Below are 7,130 nucleotides of genomic sequence, written 5' to 3' on the forward strand. Positions count from 1 at the left end.
GGGACAGTGTTCTCGAAGCTACCAGCATGAGTTTGACCCAACTGTGGGAGGCAGTGGAAGACAGGAGTGCCTGGCGTGTTCTGGTCCATGGGGTCACGAAGAGTTGGACACGACTAAACAACTAAACAACAACAAAATTATTTATGCTCTACCGACTGAGCTATCCTAGAAGAGAACTGTCGTTCCCAGAATTCTTGCACTCTGTGTGTGTGCTTTAAATATATACACCACCTCAGTCCCCTGCTGGGTTCCTTCCCACTTCCTCCGATATAGCTATATCTCCATTTTTGCTCTCTTCAGCCTTGGGGGCCTTCCAGACAGGCCTTCACCTTACAGGGCCATGAGGGACGCCTCAGGCCGCTGCTTCAATCAGATTAGGAAAGATAAAGGGCCTGTTTTGAATTGAAAAGGATGCCAGTCTCCATCACTCTCTTCCTCCCTGACACAAACTCCCAAGCCTCTTTCCGCCCCTCGGAAATCCAGGGCAATTCAGGTTCAGGAGAAGGAAGGAAGGAGAGGATGGATAAAATATCTATAATCTCCCCTCCCTTGCCCCGGCTAACTCCCTTGACAAAGAGCTCAGAGCCCACCTAATGAGAGTCTAAGAAGCGGGTCACATCAGGCCTAGGCAACCACGCTGCCACCTTGCCGTCGCCATAGCAACGTCGCCCAGGATCTCTGAGGCGGCAACAGCACCCGCAGAGGTGACCCAGGTGGTCTCTCCTCAGAGATGAGAAGGCTCCATTTTGGCACAGCTGCAGCGTCAAACACACACAAACCACCAGCCGTGTTGTGGTCTAAGAAGAGCGCCACTGAGCTCTGTCCATCAGTTCCGAGCAAGCCACAAAACAGTCGATGTGGATCAGGGGTCAGCAAACTTTTTCAGCAGGGGGCCGGTCCACTGTCCCTCAGACCTTCTGGTGGGGTTGGACAATATTTTTTTAAGGAGGAAAAATGAATGAATTCCTATGCCCCACAAAGAACCCAGAGGTGCATTTTAAATAAAAGCACACATTCTACTCATGTAAAAAAACCAGGCAGGCCCCACAAATAACCCAGAAAGCATTTTAAATAAAAGGGCACATTCTACACACTGATTTCCAGACCGGATTTAGAAGGTGATTGGACCGGATCCGGCCCCCAGGCCTTAGTTTGCCTACCCATGATCCTTGGGGTGATCTCAGGGAGTGGCATTCAGCTTGGTTTGAGGATCACAGATTGCACGGATCCAGCTCTAGGGACCAGCTCTGGTCTTGTGATTCTGCAGACACACGGCCTCCCCAAATAATCGCGGGAACTTTAGTTTACCCCACCCCACAGAACTACAGTTCCCAGGAATATGGGAGGGAAGCAAGGTAGGCTTTAAATGTAGGGAGCACCCAAGATTGACAGGAATCAACCCAGACCTTTACAGGCCTGGCAGGAACTTTTGGGGTGAGATTGACACCCAGTCTGGAAGTTGTTTTCAACCAGTGTTTGCACACACTGCGCTTGAAACTCAAACACCCAAAACCCGACATTGGCTGGATTGCAAACTTTAATTTAAAAGTTGGCTTTCTCTTCTGCCGTTAGGCCTGCCAACTTTTTTCCTGGCCCCCCTCCTCCTCCTCTGATTTTAACAGCGGCAGCCTTTCATGCACAAATTTAGCAGGTGAAGCCTTTCTGGATATAAAGTGAAAATGCAGGAGCCGGGCAGAAGGCTTAAATGGCTTAAGTTGCGCAAATCAGGCTGCAGCGAAAGGCAAAGGAGCAGGGTACGTAACAAAGTTGGCAATCTTAGCTGTTTTCTGTTCTGTAACGTCAGTAAAGGTAAAGGACCCCTGACTATTAGGTCCAGTCATGGCCGACTCTGGGGTTGCGGCGCTCATCTCGCTTTATTGGCCGAGAGAGCCGGCGTACAGCTTCCGGGTCATGTGGCCAGCATGACTAAGCCGCTTCTGGCGAACCAGAGCAGCGCACGGAAACGCCGTTTACCTTCCCGCCGGAGCGGTACCTATTTATCTACTTGCACTTTGACGTGCTTTCGAACTGCTAGGTTAGCAGGAGCAGGGACCGAGCAACGGGAGCTCACCCCGTCGCGGGGATTCGAACCGCCGACCTTCTGATCGGCAAGCGCTAGGCTCTGTAGTTTAACCCACAGTGCCACCCGCATACTGGCAAACGCTTTCTTGACATTCCTTGTGAAAATGACCCCCCTCCCCGCCAGGCAACCTTCCTCAAACTGGTGCCCTGCAGATACTTTGCTGTTACTCTGGCTGGGGCTGATGGGAGTTTTAATTGAGAAAATGGGGAGGGTCCCAGGTTAAGGAAGCGAGGCTGCCCCAGAGCTATCTTCACTGCGATTCCCTAAGCGTTGTCAATGAAGGGGACCTTCTCAGTCGGTAGAGCACGAGACGCTTAATCTCGGGGTTGTGGGTTCGAAAGATCCCTGCATTGCAGGGGGTTGGACTAGATGACCCTCGTGGTCCCTTCCAACTGTACAATTCTACGGGTTGAATTTGCCCCATCCAAAGGATAATGGAACAACCCTTCAGTTCCATCCACATCCACACACATTACAAACTTTGCAGCTTAGCGAGGATCCCTTTGGTAAATCTCAACTAGTACAGTGGTACCTCGGGTTACATACGCTTCAGGTTACATTCGCTTCAAGTTACACACTCCGCTAACCTAGAAATAGTGCTTCAGGTTAAGAACTTTGCTTCAGGATAAGAACAGAAATCGTGCTCCGGCGGCGCGGTGGCAGCAGGAGGCCCCATTAGCTAAAGTGGTGCTTCAGGTTAAGAACAGTTTCAGGTTAAGAACGGACCTCCGGAACGAATTAAGTACTTAACCCGAGGTACCACTGTATACAGTGCATGTCTAACGTCTTGCAAGCATTCACAGCTGAGCGTTTTTCAGCCTGTAGAATGATGGCAATGTCTCCGCATCTGAGGCTACCCATGTTATATACATTTATAGAGGACTTTGTTTCATTTTCAAAACTCTGCTGACATTCCCCCACCCACAAAATGATAGTGACCTAGATGACTGTGTTGGTGGGGGTGGGGAAGGCTTTCCTGTAGCATGAGCCTTGACTCACTCACTCAAGCTGCCTATATTTCTTTCATTAACCTGTTCCTCACCAGGAAGTACCGTATTTTTCACTCTATAAGACGCACCAGACCACAAGACGCACCTAATTTTTGGAGGAGGAAAACAAGAAAAAAAATATTCTGAATCTCAGAAGCCAGAACAGCAAGAGGGATTGCTGTGCAGCGAAAGCAGCAATCCCTCTTGCTGTTCTGGCTTCTGGGACAGCTGCGCAACCTGCATTCGCTCCATAAGACGCACACACATTTCCCCTTACTTTTTAGGAGGGAAAAAGTGAGTCTTATAGAGTGAAAAATACGGTACCTGCGTTCCACCTGTAGCTGCTTAGCGCTGGGAGAAATGCACTCTGCACATGCCCAAAGACACCCTGCTGTTTCACATGTTCAGGGGCCGAGCCTTTGCATTCAAAACTTGTGTCAAACAAAGTCTTGTCAGTTTTCAGCCACCTATAACTGAAAGAGATTCGGTGTTAGCTGTTGCCCAACAGACTCTGGGGAAAAAACAACAACCCACACACAGAAAATTTATTGGCAGAAAATCTCCAGACATGGACAATCAGAGTGATTTAATGCAGTGGTTTTTCCTGCCGCTGCAAAGATTTGTCAGTGGGACGGTAAGAAACTTGGCACACAACTGAAAGCCCAAAACAGCTGAGCCAGGAATGCAACTTGCAGGAAACTTCTGCTCCTAATGAGGATATGTGCAATTCTCCATTATGCCACCGGGTGGAGCTGTGGGTATGGTTCTTGCCCAGCCAAAAAGACTGCATTCTTGGCACCTGCCCTCCAGATGTTGTTGGACTACAACTCCCATCATCCTTCACCACTGGCCAGGCTGCCTGCAGCTGAGGGAGCCCAACAACTGCAGGAAGGCCCCAACACAAATTTAAATTTGTGCAAAATTAAAAAGTGGGTTCCCAAATGCATGTTTGGGCTGAAGGTTGTCTGAAAAAGTCATAATCGCCATATAAAGTTGTGGTCGTTTGCAAGATCTCCTTTTTTGTAACTTGAATTCATTAGTTCGACTCCTACCCTCCAGAGCAGGAGAAAAGAATCTTGCTCCTTCTACCATGTGACAGCCCTTTAGATATTTGGAGATGGCTATCTTATCTCCTTTCAGTCTCCTCTTTTCCAAACACACTCAAGTCCTTCAACTGTTCCTCATCAGGCTTGGTTTCCAGACCCTTGATCATCTTGGTCGCCCTCCTCTGCCCACCTTCTAGCTTGTCAACATCCTTTTTAAATTGTGGTACCCAGAACAGTACTCCAAGTGTGGTCTGACCAAGGCAGAATAGAGCAGTACTATTGCTAGAAGAGGGACGCGGGTGGTGCTGTGGGTTAAAGCCTCAGTGCCTAGGGCTTGCCGATCGAAAGGTCGGCGGTTCGAATCCCTGCGGCGGGGTGCGCTCCCGTTGTTCGGTCCCAGCGCCTGCCAACCTAGCAGTTCGAAAGCACCCCCGGGTGCAAGTAGATAAATAGGGACCGCTTACTAGCAGGAAGGTAAACGGCGTTTCCGTGTGCAGCTCTGGCTCGCCAGAGCAGCGATGTCACGCTGGCCACGTGACCCGGAAGTGTCTCCGGACAGTGCTGGCCCCCGGCCTCTTGAGTGAGATGGGTGCACAACCCTAGAGTCTGTCAAGACTGGCCCGTACGGGCAGGGGTACCTTTACCTTTACCTTTTATTGCTAGAAGAATCTTATCGGGAACAGTTGAGGAAGTTGAGTATGTTTAGCCTGGAAAAGAGGAGACTGAGAGGAGCTATGACAGCCACCTTCAGATATTTCCAGGGCTGTTACATGTGCAGAAAAAGTTTAATGCTCCTCAGATTGTGGAAAATCAATTCCAATTCCACTTGCAGCTTCCGATGGAAGAACAATAATTGGATTACACTAGGAGCCACCTACATGGGACGCAGGTGGTGCTGTGGTCTAAACCACAGAGCCTAGCACTTGCCGACCGGAAGGTCGGCAGTTCGAATCCCTGTGACGGGTGAGCTCCCGTTGCTCATTCCCACCTCCTGCCCACCTAGCAGTTCGAAAGCACGTCAAAGTGCAAGTAGATAAATAGGTACCGCTCCGGCGGGAAGGTAAACGGCGTTTCCGTGCGTTGCTCTGGTTCACCAGAAGCGGCTTAGTCATGCTAGCCACTTGACCCGGAAGCTGTCTGTGGACAAACGCCGGCTCCCTCGGCCTATAGAGCAAGATGAGCGTGAAACCCGAGTCTTCCCGGAGCCGCGACTGGACCTAATGGTCAGGGGTACCTTTCCCTTTAGAAGCCACCTGTCTGGCAGTCGTTGCAATGTATTTATGTGCTTTCGGAGCATGTACAAAGTACAAAATAACTTTGCACGTTCCTCTTCCCTTGCTACGCAAGAGATCCTTGCCAGTGAAGAATCTGCGGCAGAATCTCAGGGACGGAAGACAGGTTTTGCCTTCACAGCAAGAGTAGTAAATGGGAACCATTCATTAATGGCTCTTTCTCTGGTGACACCTTGGGGGTGGGAGCTCAGCAAAAACCTCCTTCCTCTGGAGAGACCCCAGGCCTTGAGGAAGAAGCCAGTTCCTGCCTGCCTGCTCCCTATCCTGCCAAGCTCGGGGGAGCTTGGTCACGCCAAAGTGTGACCAATCTCTGGCACCCCGGATTTGACATGAGAGGTGGATGTCCTGGGCACAGAAAACTGGTCCTAGAGTGCAGCTCAAATCAAACCCTGGAGAATGCCAGGCTTGGCCCATTGCAACAGCCTCCGGGCCAGGATCAGATCCAGGGGAGGCAATATTTTATGTTGCGAACGGCCCTGTGATCACAGAATCGCAGAGTTGGAAAAGACCTTGAACCCAGGACTCTTGAACCCAGGACTCTGAGATGCAGAGTCTCCTACTCTACTGACTGAGCTATCCCAGCTGTCATCTTTGGATAAAGGCCGCTAAACAAATCTAACAAAATATAAAAAAATAAAAGGGAAGGAGAATGAGTAGCTGCAGAGGAGGGACGCTGGACCTTGGCACAATGGGCAGAAGAGGAGGGGTTTCTTGCACACACAGAGACGGAGAAAACGGTGGTTGCAGAACCCCCTTTCTCCTCTCCTGTAACTAAGCCACGCACCGCGATCGGGACAGGATCGAGTCCTGGAGCCGCGGGGACGCTGGTTTCATGGAGTGGCCAAAAGCGAAATCCCTGGTGTCTGTGTGGACAGAGTGGAGTGGTGGTGGGCTGGAGGGAGACCTTGCAACAGCAGTGTCTCGGACACACCGCAATTCTCTCGCCCTCTCAATACTGCAACACGTGTGTGTGTGTGCCTTCCGCCTCCCCCGGTGCAGAAATCCTGCAACTCCCCGTCATCTGGGCGGTGGGAGGGACGCGCTTCCTTAACCACCCGGCAAGAACCCTGTGAGCTCTCCGTCTGTCCATCTCCCTGGCGTTTGTGTGTGTTAACAGACTGCAGCAACGAATGCAGCGGAAACACTGCAAGGTGTGCGTGCACGTGTGGGCGCGCGCTCGCAGCAATCGCAGCGCGTGCCGTTGCATGCACGCCACAACATTCCTACACTAATCATAATAGTGTAGTAGTGGACACCCGCAGAAATAGGCTTGGGGGTGGGGTGGGGTGCGCGCGAAGTAAAATATTTAAAGTGGGGCGGAGGGAGGGAGTTCCCAGCGCCCGGACCTTTCGCCTCGCATCTGAGCTACAGCAAACTTTCTCTCTTTTTAAAACGGAGGCTGGTCATTATTATGCTTCCAGTTTATTACCTGCCCTTCACAATGGGGCCCCCAGGGCGGGTTGCAACCACAAAAACACAGCCGTGGTTCATTCGTGAGGGCAGTTGCCCCCCTCCCCGCCCCCCTCCACGGGCCTTGGAGTTGCAATAGCAGTAGGAACAGTGAGAAATTCGAAATTACACCGTGCGTAACCAACGCACAAGTTGGATACGGTTACCCTATCGCCTGCGTGCGCGCATATCCAGCTCGTGAGAGAGAGCCGTCCTTACTTACTAGATTCGCAATATTCACGATTCTCTTGCTCCCCGGCTGGGGAGCCCA

Source organism: Podarcis tiliguerta, assembly GCF_965153285.1.
Source record: "Podarcis tiliguerta genome assembly, chromosome: 8".
In the NCBI taxonomy this organism is placed as follows: domain Eukaryota; kingdom Metazoa; phylum Chordata; class Lepidosauria; order Squamata; family Lacertidae; genus Podarcis; species Podarcis tiliguerta.